We start from the raw sequence: 12,558 nt of genomic DNA, 5'->3' as shown, positions 1-12,558 counted from the left end.
TTCTCTCTCTGAAGGGCCTTGCTCTTTCCGGCTGATTCACCCATTGATGTTTCTGAGTAAACACTCCCCTTCACGCCATTCTCAGACAAACGCTACTATTAACTGTTATGCTACTGATGGGTCTAGAAAGCTCTCGTTGTGTGGAAGATGACATTTCTGGGGAATTGTTCCCAAGATCCAGTACTTTGTGTTCTAACATCCCTCAGCTTTCTTGGTGAAAATAAGGCCAAGGGTTCTTTGCGATATATGGGAAGAAAGTAGCTCTTTACCCCAAGTGGGACTTGAACCCACAATCCCTGGCTTAGGAGGCCAGTGCCTTATCCATTAGGCCACTGGGGCACCACAGGGCAACAAATGGAGGGAGGGAAATTCTCTCTCACAAATGCACATTCCTCACATTAGCTTGGAAGCCAAATACCCTCTTTATGCACCTTACAGAAATGTCTGAATCCGCTGTCAGCGAGGCAACCGGGCAGGTCGCTGACAGAGCTAAGCATCCCCTTTCTGCCAGCCATTTTAGAGACGCCCCCATCCTACTGTCACACCTCCCTCCTTCAGCACCTCCATGTCTGTGCCTCTGGGTGGCAGCAGGACGATTGGGGTGAATGTGGGGCTGGAAGGGGGGGTACGGTCAGCCTGTGAGGAGTAACCAGGTGGGGCACAACCAGGGTGAGGCTGTGGGCTGCTGAGTTCAGAGCTGCACAGCGACCTGACACCCAGGATTATAGGGCAGACAGAGTGACCCCCTTACTGGCCTCGGTGAACCCCAAACCCTTGTTACTAAGGGCATTGAGGAGTCTCTGTCCCTTAACAATTTCTGGGAGCTCCCCAGCAGGCTGCTGGCGTCAGCTGCCTCCTGCCTTAGGATCTTAGCGCTGCGCTAGCCGCCCCCGTGCTTGACGGCCCAGTGTAAGAAGAAGAGCCCAGTGCGAGCAGAACAGGGTTTTGATCCATTGGGCTACGGGCCCAGCATGCTTCCACCGTGCCACGCTGCAGTCTTATCTTAAGCAGCAGCTAGTGGCCCTGGCTCCAGGCTAGTGCCTTGCGAGCTCTGGCACTGGCAAGAAGCGGTGCAGGGTGCTGGGCAGTGGCCCTGGCAAACCAGCTGCTGGTAGGTGTCAATGTGGCATCATGGGTGAGTGCGTTCGGCTGTTAATTGAGAGGAGGGTGGTTTATGCTCCCCCGGGGATGCTGTTGAAGGCGTGCTCCTCGTGGGCACATCAAAGTCCACTGGGAGCCATGAAGTCCTCTTTTCCTGCCTCGAAGGAGTCCTTGGACACAGTGGGTTGACCTGCTGCCTGGAAGTCTGCGGGGGCCGTGCCGCAAAAGCCCATCTCCGAGCAGCCATGCCAGGGACTCGGGCTTAATCCTCAAGCCAACGTGCAAAACCTTCACCCAGGCACGAGTCGCTACCCGAACACCTACGCCCCAGTGGGAAGGGAGAAACGCCGGCTCTAAGCCTGCCTCCCTCCCACTTTCCCATCGCCTGCGCAAACTTCTAGGCCTGCCTTGTGCCTCACCAGGGAAGCGTGGCCATGCTGCCCGAGCCTGAGTCACGTCCACAGCCTGGCCTGCCCCAGGTGACGGAGCACAGAGCCACGTGAGCCAATGGCAGGTCGAGTTGGGAGCCTCGGCTCTTTCCCCTGACAGCCACACAGAGCTGCCTAGTGTCTCGAGAGCCTCCCTTGTGTGCTCCCACAGCAGTCGCCTGCCCGTGTGGGCGGGAAAAGGGGACGAGGAAGCACTGCTGCCTCAGGCCGGGACAGGAGGCCCTCACCATGCCCAGGCCTGCCTCTTGCCTTCAGCCCAGGCAGCCAGAGGTGCTGGGGAGCTCCCTAGCAGGCCACCGCCTCTTGCCTCATGGCCTAGGCTCTTGGTGCTCTGCTGGTCGCCGCCTTGCTTGAAGGCCCAGAGTCATAAGAAACAGGCCCATCTTTTACAAAGGAGAGTTCTGATCCACCCCCCTCTGAGTTATGGGCCAGCACGCGTGTGCGGCACCACTTTGCTAGCTCGGCTCAGAGAACACTCAGCATCCAGACTAGCGCCTTGCAAGCTCTGGCACGCAGACACATGGGCCAGGCACGTGTCCACTGTGCCACTGTGCTGGGTGTTTGGGTTTAGTCGCCAGGCTCCATCCTAGCGCCTTGCGAGCTCTGGGGCTAGCAGGAAGCCACGCAGGCTGCTAGTCCGCGGCCCTGGCAGGACAGTGTAGGGTGTTTCTGTCACATGATTGGTCAGCAATTTCAGCCGTTAACCAGGATTTTCCCCCTTTCTGCTATTTAGAGAGAAAGCTGATTAGACTCAAATGATAATTTTTTTTGAGTGGTCGCTAGAGCTGAAATGAGGGAGTGCGATCTCTAAGTGCTAAGTGTTAGATGTGCTATTGTGGGACCGCGTTGCACATGGGTGGTGGGTATCATAGGCTGGGAGAGGCAGTGCCTCCCCAAACAGCCAGGCAGGGCCCCACCCATGCTCCACCCCCAGGCTCCCCTCTCCTGCTTCCACTCTGCGCAGCTCAGGTCTCCCAGGGTGGCCCAGGCTTGGGCCACACCGTCTGCCCTCCGGGGCTGAGGCCACGCTGCATGTCCTCCTGGTGCTCCAGGGCTGCAAGGGCCGTTCCATTTCCAACCCTTTCTTGGCCTATTGTGCCTCTCCAGAGTTGGAAATCCCATCTGACTCTGGCATTGAAATCTCCCAGGGGGATGTGTTTGTCTGCCTTAGGCGTGGCTGTGAGAACTGCATCAAGGGTTCTATAAAACTGCTCCTGATTGTCTTCCTCATCATCGAGTGTGGGGCACGTGCGCTGATGACTTGGGTGTTGCTAAGCTTGAGCCGAGGAGTCATGAGACACTCGTTGATCCCCATGGGAAGCTCCACAAGCTGACTGGGCAAAGCCAATCCCGTGACCGCATCTCTCTTTGGTGGCTTTCCTTTCCGAAAGAAGGTGTAGCCACCTCCATCCTTTTCCTTGGCCCTCATCGGCCCGGCGGGTCTCACTAAGAGCTGCAATGTCAGTGCTGAGTCTTGCCAGTTCTCTGGCAATTATGGCAGTTCTTCTTCCTGGGCATTCGCCGCGCTGAGAGCGCATAGGGGTGCGGACATTCCAGGTGACGAAATTCATTGTCTTCTGTCTCTTGTTTCGGCGGCGGATTTGAGCGATCCCACTGGAGGCAGCCATTCCGTTGGAAGAATGTGGGACGGCCGATGTTTGGGGCACCTTTTCTAGCCCCCTCCCCATTTGGGGTGAGCAGAGGGGATCCCGAAGAGGCCCTGCTCATTCACAGCCACTGCTGCCGAAATGCACTTCTGTCTCATCCAAGCACAAAACGACCATCACGCGGCTGCCGTTGTGACTAAAGACTCCCAGAGATCACTGCTCCTGTTTTCCCCGACACTCATCCGTCACCACAGGACTTTGTGTGGGTCTGAGCCCTTTGGCAGAGGCCTGTGTGTGAAATCTTTTAACGTGGGGAAACCGGTGCGCAGGCGGTAACCACGCCAAACTTGACAGGAGGAAAACCCTGACCCAGTGGCAAGGAGATCCAAGACAACCAGGGGCCTCCTTCCTGCTGCAGCCTTCATCCATCTTCATTGCCACAGAGTACCAGAAGGTCCTCTATGTGTGCCCGATCCACCGTTGGGGTCTTGTGAAGTTGTACCATGGTTAGGCTGGAGCCTCGCCTCAGGCCTGCTCACCAAGGGGGACCCGACGAGGAGTATAAAAGGTTTTAAGGTGGCACCCTCTGTTACCGGGCTGGGGCCAGCGATGCTGACACTTGCCTGGTCCCTGACATAACACACTCAGGGGGGCCACAATCTGCCAAGCCACTATCACCGTGCTGCCTTGGCTGGGATGAACCGAGCCCATTAGTCTGCTGGGGCTTAGGCACGCAGCCCACATTGACTTTAATGGATAAAACCCTCCCCTCAGGGGGAAGGGATGTGAGGAGAGCCACGATCAACTGACCTTATACCCCTGCATTTCAACGGTGGCCCCTCAGGAGCAAGACACGTTTAACACATTCACTGTGTGCACTCAGGTCTCCTTTCTCCCGCCACAGAAATGCAGCCACCTCTGGGGCACAGCATGGCCACTGTTAACTCCCATGCAGTGACTTCATGCAAGACCCTAGGGCAGGAAATGAAGGAGAACCCTGTCTCCAGGCGCGGCTGCGTGGGGCTGGGGAGCTAAGTCCCAAGATGGGATTTTGCCAAGGTGCTGGGGCTAGCGCCCGATGTAGGAAAAATGCCACGAGGCAGCAGAGCCTCTATAAAAGACCCTCCAGCGGCACAGGGCATTGCTGGGCATTGGGCTCGGCACCGGCTCGGGAGGGACAGTGCCCCCTGCTGGAGACAGGGCAAGCTGGGCTTCCAAGGATTTCCTGGTGCCAGAGGGAGGCTGCCAGCCTTGGGCTTGTGAGTGGCCAGTCTGGGGAAGGGGCGCTTTCTCTGACTTGTGTATTCACAGCAGAGTAACAGAGTGTCCCCAAGCGATGGGGCTGAGGTGCGCAGCCCTCTCGTCAGGCGCCGCAGGCAGAACCTCAGACACCCTCAATCTGCAGCAGCTGCCCGTGCGGGGTGGGGGGAAGATCCCCCCCAGGGCTTTCTAATCTGAGCCAGGCTGCAGCTGGCGGCTGGAGAGATGTGATAAGGTTCTCTGGAGTCTGCCAAGGTGGAGTCGCTTTGTAGCCAGGGCCCAGCACTGAGCTGTCTGCCTGGGGTCCGGGTCACACTGGGCTGAGCCCTCTGGCCGTTGGTAACAGGGGCTCTGTGCACTGCAGCATGTCCCTGCCTTTCTGGGCCAGTTCCCTGAAGTGCATGGAGGTGCCAACCTGCCCGGGGAGACTCCAGCCTGGGCTCCCCCTCCGGCCCCAGCCCCGTTCTCCCCTCTCAGCATGGTGGGGGTGTTCCTATGGAGCCGCCTGGCCTGGCTCACTCCTCCCATGCCTGAGATTATCACTGCAGCAGCTGGGCCCCACCCCAGACACAGGCGCTGGAGGGCAGCACTGGCGAGGAAGGGAAGAGAGGCACCAAGACAGACGTGTCCCCCCCAGCCACATGTGGGGAAAGTGTGGGGCAGAGAGACAGCAGAGGCTTGAACATTCCCAAAGCCCCCAGCTACACCCCCCGTCCCACCAGCCAGCAACGGGCCCATCTGGCCCCAGGAGCGGGGGCGTGCCGGGCGAACAGACCCTCCACAGCGCAGGAGCATACGGAGCCAGTGGCAGCGTAGGGCACTGAGGCTGAGGAGGTGGAACCAGGATGGGCAGTGTCCCAGAATCCTTTGCACTAGGACTCAGGGCCCCAGCCATGCCTGTCTCCAGGGCCTGGGCCGGGGGAGGGTACACGTTGACATGGCTTTGGGGGGGGTGTCAGGTTGGATGCAGAAGATCCCCATTTCCTCGGGCCAATGTAGCCCCAGCTCCCTGTGTCTGCCATTCCTGGCCTTGAAGGCCGTTGAAGCCAGGAGATGCGTGAAGGACCAAGGAGATTGGGGCCTTCTCCAGCCAAAAGCATCGTTCCCTGTGGCACTGGCCAACTGCTGTCCCCAACCCCATCCATTCGCAGGGGCCAGAGCCCTGGCTAGCCCCAGGAATAATGCTTTGAGTTAGCCAGTCTTGCTAGGGGGCTGCATTCCTGCAAGCATGGCTGGAGAGTCAAGGCGCTCTTCCCGCCCATGTTGTGCTGAGGGCAGTTTCCCAGCCTGCCACTAGGGGTGCGGTCTCTTTGAAGAGAAGGGGCTTCTGGGCCACTTGTGTTCATGGGCAGGGTCTTTCCATAACAGCGGGAGCATTAGCCACTGGGTCCTGGCTATGGGTCCAGCTCAGCCAATTACATTCAGCTTCCACAACCAGCTTCCTGGGATTCCCCTTCCTCCTCTGTTCTAACTTGCCGTGCTGTGGTGCCAGGCACTGGGAAGCAGCTGCTGTCTTCTACCCCAGAGGTGGTTGCATTGCAGGAGTGGGTGAAATGATTTCTTTGTACCAGGTGTCCTAGGCAGCACTTTATATCACCTGGCAGATACCCTGCAATAACCAGCACTGCCGTCCCCAAACCCTCGTCCTCTCCCCCGCGGTTTGACAGTAGATTTGATTTCTTTTGTGCTGTCCCCATGTGACAATGCGGTTCTGGCGGAACCCAACTGAGAGTGCCAACTCAGGACAAATTGCTTAAACAGGGCAGTTGCAGCCCAAGGCTGGGGTATTTTCCACCTCTAAGGCAAACCAAACCAGCCAGACTAAGGGAACTTCGGTCTCACCCCACTGGCTAACCGCAAGTCTCACAAGCAATCTCCTTAGACACTCCAGTTTCCCAGTATAACCACCAGTGCCACTCGTACGGGGACAAATGGTTATGAAAACCAGTACCCAAGTAAAAGAAAAAGGTTCTCCTGATCCCAAAGGACCAAGCCCCAGACCCAGGTCAATATACAAATCAGATCTTTCCCACAAATCACGCTGTTGCCAATCCTTTAGAATCTAAAATCTAAAGGTTTATTTATAAAAGGAAAAAGATAGAGATGAGAGTTAGAATTGGTTAAATGGAATCAATTACATACAGTAATGGCACAGTTCTTGGTTCAGGCTTGCAGCAGCGATGGAATAAACTGCAGGTTCAAATCAAGTCTCTGGAATACATCCCCCGTTGGGATGGGTCCTCAGTTCTTTGTTCAGAGCTTCAGTTTGTAGCAAAGTTCCTCCAGAGGTATGAAGCAGGATTGAAGACAAGATGGAGATGAGGCATCCACCTTATATAGTCTTTTCCAGGTGTCAGAATACCTCTTTGTTCTTACCATGGAAAATTACAGCAAAATGGAGTCTGGAGTCACATGGGCCAGTCCCTGCATACTTTGCTGAGTTACAAGGCGTACCTGCCTTCTCTCAATGGGTCCATTGTATAGCTGATGGTCCTTAATGGGCCATCAAGCAGGCTAGGCAGAGCTAATCTCAGCTTGTCTGGGATGTCACCCAGAAGCATAGCATAAGTTTGCCATACAGACAGCATAGAGCCAATATTCATAACTTTGACTACAAAACTGATACACACATATAGACAGCATAATCATAACCAGTAAACCATAACCTTGTCCTAGACACCCCATTTGACCCCCTTTATACCAGATTTGGATGCCACTACAGGACCTTGGTTGCAACAATGATCTATACGGTCCCAGTTTATGTCAATAACGTCACACCCCCAACGCAAAATTGATGCAGGAAGGGATGACACAAACATCACTGACTGCATCCCAAGAGCTCCCCATCCTGGGTTCTGTCTCACTACAGCTAGTATTGGGTTAGAAGCCGTACCAGTGTATAACAGAAACGGTTTATCAAAATCATGTTCAACCACATGATTGAACCTCTTTACAAACTCAAGGTAAAACTTGGTTAGAACAATAGTGGATTGGATCTGCTCTGGCAGCATGGTTTCTGTATGTCTCATGTGAACTTTCCAAGAGCTAAAGGAAACCGCTACTTTATCCACACAAGCTCGGGCAAATGTTTGGAACCCAATTAACATCGAATAAATGCAGATATTAATGTTCTTCATAGTCCAGGAATCTTGGCATTTAGCCATGAAAGCAATATGGTAGTGTGCCTCAGTCCTCCTTTTCATACAGCACATTAGGTCTGGAATGTCTTTTCCCCTGCGAAAAGTTCCCATATTGTTTACAGGCATCAACTGTGAAACATCAATATAGCAAGGCCTTTTAACATAACGCGTGTTCTCATGTATTCCTTTTAACATGTTCAAGGGATTCTCCAAAAGATTAGGCACATTGTACATTTTTACAGTTTGTGGCAATATCAACACATTCATTACAAAATTTAGCAATAACCACAAGTTTATTGCAAGTGTCCATCTACAATCGTTTTTGACATGCCACACCTTTGGCTCAATACCATCGGAGTTTGGGCATTTTAGGGTTAACCTGTGGCTTCCCTTTGCAAAATTCGGTTTTCTCTTTCCTCCTTGTCCTGCAGGATCAAACCCTGATTTCTCTTGCTTAACAGAATTCACTGGCTGATGGGGTGGGCCCTCTGTGCTAACAGCTATTAGCAAGTCCTTCCCCTCCCAGCCAGGCAAGTAATTTGCACTACCCCAGACCAGAGCCAGTCCACCAGTTTTCATATTCGTAACTGCTATCATTTCCAAGGCTGGACTCTGTCTTAAAGAGATACCACACAAATCCAAAGAGTCTGCGGGTGAGAGTTTGCTTGCTCTCCCCCGCATGCTCAAGCATTTAGCCATAAAACTGCTCTGCTCTGACACATCAGTAACCAAATCTGTCCTCAAACCCTGAAGCACAAACTGCTCATTTAAAGAATCAGAAAGGAGACATTCCTGTTCCAACACCATTGTCTCCCCAACAAGTTGGCCCCACACAGCCACTTGGTTATAGGGTTGCCTCAATTCCTTAAGAACTTTTACTTCTTCTGAGACCTTCTCAAAGCTACCCACACTGGATCTTTTAAAAGGAAAGTCAGTGGATCCATTCACAACAGACAATTGTTTGCTGCTAGGAACTGAAACTTCCTTGATTAAATCACTCTCACACCCTTCAGTTGCAGGGAACTGCTTGCACCGAGTACCATGAGGATTCCTTTCTCCAGGAGCTTTTCTAAGCAGCAATTCACCCCTCACAGAAATTCTGCCCTTACCCTCTTCACCTAGGGCTTGCTCTAAAGGAACACTTTCCTGAGCAACAACAGACTTTATCCGGGTCTTACTTACATTCAGGATCACCTTTGGCCCAACAGGCAGATTTCTACACAATCCCCTTTCAGGCGAACCCATAGACTTCCTAGATAGAAGGTTAGAAATAGTTCCCTTCTCTTTGCCACACACAAGCTTAGGACATTTTTTCTTTTTGCTACAAGTTGTTAAACTGTCCGGAGGTACCACAACCAAATTACCTCTCTGCTCTCCTTGTGCCCTGGCTAGGGTATCACCCTGATCAGACAGAGTTGTTACACCCTTCTCCAACCACACATGAGCAACAGGCAAAATACAAGCACCAGAATCTTCTGATCTCTGGGATTTTGCTAAGACACTAACTGGATGCAACCTAGTTACGGTGCCATTCTCCCCAGCAGATGCAAACTTAGGACCATTCCCTTCCTGGGCTTTAGTTGAATCCAGAACCAACTCTGAGACAACTAAATTACTCTCAACCATCACAGGCCGAAAGGCACCTTCTGTCTGCTCCACAGACAAAAAAGAGTTGGAGACGCATTTCCCTTTACTAGACATACAGCTTGGGATTTCATTTCCCTTGTCCCAGCACACCGGGCTGTTCACAGACAACTGCTTGGAGACTGGGGTAGCTTCCTCCATAGGCAAGTCAATACCCCTGACAGACACAGGCACATTTCCTTCACTGTCACTATTCTTTGCACAGGAAACAGGTAAGGTATAGGGACACTCATCTTTCACTCTCCTTGCCTCCCCAAACTGCTGACTAGATAAAGCCATCAGCTCACAAGACTGCCTAGGCTCATCCAAAATCTCCTTGTTTTCCTCTCCCTTCGCTTGATCTAATTCCAGATTTACTTCTGAGACATTAGATAGACATTCAGAAACTTCATTCACAGCCGAACAGCTACTTTCCAAAGACAAACTTTTGGAGAAACCCTCCATAGGCACAACCTTAGGATCAATCCTCTCCTGTGCCTGGTTTGTATTAACTTGACTGACCATAGCTTTAATATCATTTCCAATCATAATATCCTTAGGGATTATGTCTTTTACTCCCACAATCATGGTGCCCTCCAATCCCTTCCATTTCAGGTGGATTTTAGCCAAAGGCACCCTGACAAAATACTTAGATAAGGCTACAACAGTTACATCTTCACCTGGCAAATAATCTTCCTTCCTGACAAGACTTGCTTTAACCAGAGTAATATCTGCTGCGGTGTCCCTCCATGCCATACACCTCACTCCATTCACTTCTGCACTGCTAATAAACTCTGCGTTATTTCCCCCATATTTAGCTTTAATGTGAGTTTTAAGGTCAAATTCTTCAGAGACCACAGAAACAGCATTTGCACACAGGGCACCAATGCTGGGCTCTGTGTGGCTTGCCTGTGAGTTTACAACAACAGGGTTAGCATTGGCCATGGCATTTGGGGTTGCTGGTTTTGGGCTGCCCTTCCGTGCCGGGCAGTCTGGTCTCATGTGGCCCAGGATACCACAGTGATAGCATGTAACCTGTTCTGTCCTGGGATGTGAGTTCCTACCCTCCGGGCCCCCTTGAACTCCTTTAGAAGAGTCAGGTTTATTTTTAAATCCTTCCCTCCTCTTGAACTGGGGAGAATGGTGATCAGTTTTCCCCGGGGTTTTACACCCTTCTCGAGCCCTGTTTTGGGTATGGGCATCCGCAATCTCTGCTGCCCGTAGGACTGACTCAGGGTCCCTGTCACACACAGCTGCTCTCACATTGTCAGGCACAATATCTAAGAACTGTTCCAAAGTTATTAAATCCAGCAGTTTTTCAAAACTCCCATGAACCTTGGCTCCCATAACCCACTTTTTAACAAAACCCATCAGCTTATGAGCACATTCTACAAAAGTACAATCCTTAGACATTTTAAACTCTCTAAACTTAACTCTGTAAGATTCAGGAGTAACCTTGAACCGCCTTAACACAGAATCCTTAAACCGCTCATAATCTAAGGCTTCTTGTTCCCCCAAGTCATTGAATACCTCCCTGGCTTTTCCAGTCAGTCTGGTCAGCAGGACAGGCATTCGCTGACCCTCAGGGATCTGGTACAGATTGCAGAGGCGTTCAAAGGTAGACAAAAACTCCTCTATATCCTCAGTATCATTGTAAATGGGACACATCCTTTCCCAGTTTTTCTCATGGCGGGGGGGAAGTGGAGTACCAGGTGGGGACGACTTTCTCCGCTCTTCCATTACTTGGAGCTGAAGTCTGGCCGTCTCCTGTTCCATCCTGTGAGTCTCCTGCTCAGCAGCGAGCAGCACTAGACGTCCCTTACGAGCTCTCTCCTCTCTCACATCAGCCTCCTTCTTTCTTTGATCGGCTTCCTTCTCTAATTCTGCTATTTTTTGCTTCTCCAGCAATCGAAGATCTGCTAGTTTCTGTTCATGCTCAAATTGCAGTTTACTTGTCGCCTTTTGCATCCTAATCTTTTCTTCATCTTCTGTAGCCTCAGGTAAGGGCTGTGCTCTTGCCCCCTGATCACTGGCTATTAACAGATTTCTCAGTTCTTGATTTGTAGCTTTCTTTCTAAAACTTATCCTCTTTTCTGAACACAAATTTTCCAGGGCTTTTTTGCCAAGTCCCTCATATGCTCTTTGCTCAGCCATTGCAGCAGCTCTTTAACCAACAAAACTCTCAATCCCAAAATTCAAATTTAGATAGCGCGGGGTTCTGACCCAAAGCTTAATTGACCTGGTTCTGTGGATCCAAGAACGACTACGCCTCTGTGACAATGCGGTTCTGGCGGAACCCAACTCAGAGTGCCAACTCAGGACAAATTGCTTAAACAGGGCAGTTGCAGCCCAAGGCTGGGGTATTTTCCACCTCTAAGGCAAACCAAACCAGCCAGACTAAGGGAACTTCGGTCTCACCCCACTGGCTAACCGCAAGTCTCACAAGCAATCTCCTTAGACACTCCAGTTTCCCAGTATAACCACCAGTGCCACTCGTACGGGGACAAATGGTTATGAAAACCAGTACCCAAGTAAAAGAAAAAGGTTCTCCTGATCCCAAAGGACCAAGCCCCAGACCCAGGTCAATATACAAATCAGATCTTTCCCACAAATCACGCTGTTGCCAATCCTTTAGAATCTAAAATCTAAAGGTTTATTTATAAAAGGAAAAAGATAGAGATGAGAGTTAGAATTGGTTAAATGGAATCAATTACATACAGCAATGGCACAGTTCTTGGTTCAGGCTTGCAGCAGCGATGGAATAAACTGCAGGTTCAAATCAAGTCTCTGGAATACATCCCCCGCTGGGATGGGTCCTCCTCAGTCCTTTGTTCAGAGCTTCAGTTTGTAGCAAAGTTCCTCCAGAGGTATGAAGCAGGATTGAAGACAAGATGGAGATGAGGCATCCGCCTTATATAGTCTTTTCCAGGTGTCAGAATACCTCTTTGTTCTTACCATGGAAAATTACAGCAAAATGGAGTCTGGAGTCACATGGGCCAGTCCCTGCATACTTTGCTGAGTTACAAGGCATACCTGCCTTCTCTCAATGGGTCCATTGTATAGCTGATGGTCCTTAATGGGCCATCAAGCAGGCTAGGCAGTGCTAATCTCAGCTTGTCTGGGATGTCACCCAGAAGCATAGCATAAGTTTGCCATACAGACAGTCTAGAGCCAATATTCATAACTTCGACCACAAAACTGATACACACATATAGACAGCATAATCATAACCAGTAAACCATAACCTTGTCTTAGACACCCCATTTGACCCCCTTTATACCAGATTTGGATGCCACTACAGGACCTTGGTTGCAACAATGATCTATACGGTCCCAGTTTATGTCAATAACGTCACACCCCAAATGGCCCAGAGCTGGG

At 51.4% G+C, this 12,558-nt stretch overlaps 1 non-coding gene across 1 annotated transcript; it reads right to left on the bottom strand.

Annotated features, from left to right (window-relative positions):
* Positions 1 to 266: 266 nt before the first annotated feature.
* TRNAR-CCU (transfer RNA arginine (anticodon CCU)) lies at positions 267 to 339 on the bottom strand. Its single transcript has one exon. It is a non-coding gene; the product is annotated as a tRNA-Arg (tRNA).
* Between the last annotated feature and the right edge of the window lie 12,219 nt (positions 340 to 12,558).

The sequence above is a fragment of the Malaclemys terrapin genome, chromosome 14 (assembly GCF_027887155.1).
Source record: "Malaclemys terrapin pileata isolate rMalTer1 chromosome 14, rMalTer1.hap1, whole genome shotgun sequence".
Taxonomy (NCBI): Eukaryota; Metazoa; Chordata; order Testudines; family Emydidae; genus Malaclemys; species Malaclemys terrapin.
The sequence above is the reverse complement of the archived record's forward strand: the minus strand, read 5'-3'. Positions and strand labels throughout refer to the sequence as shown.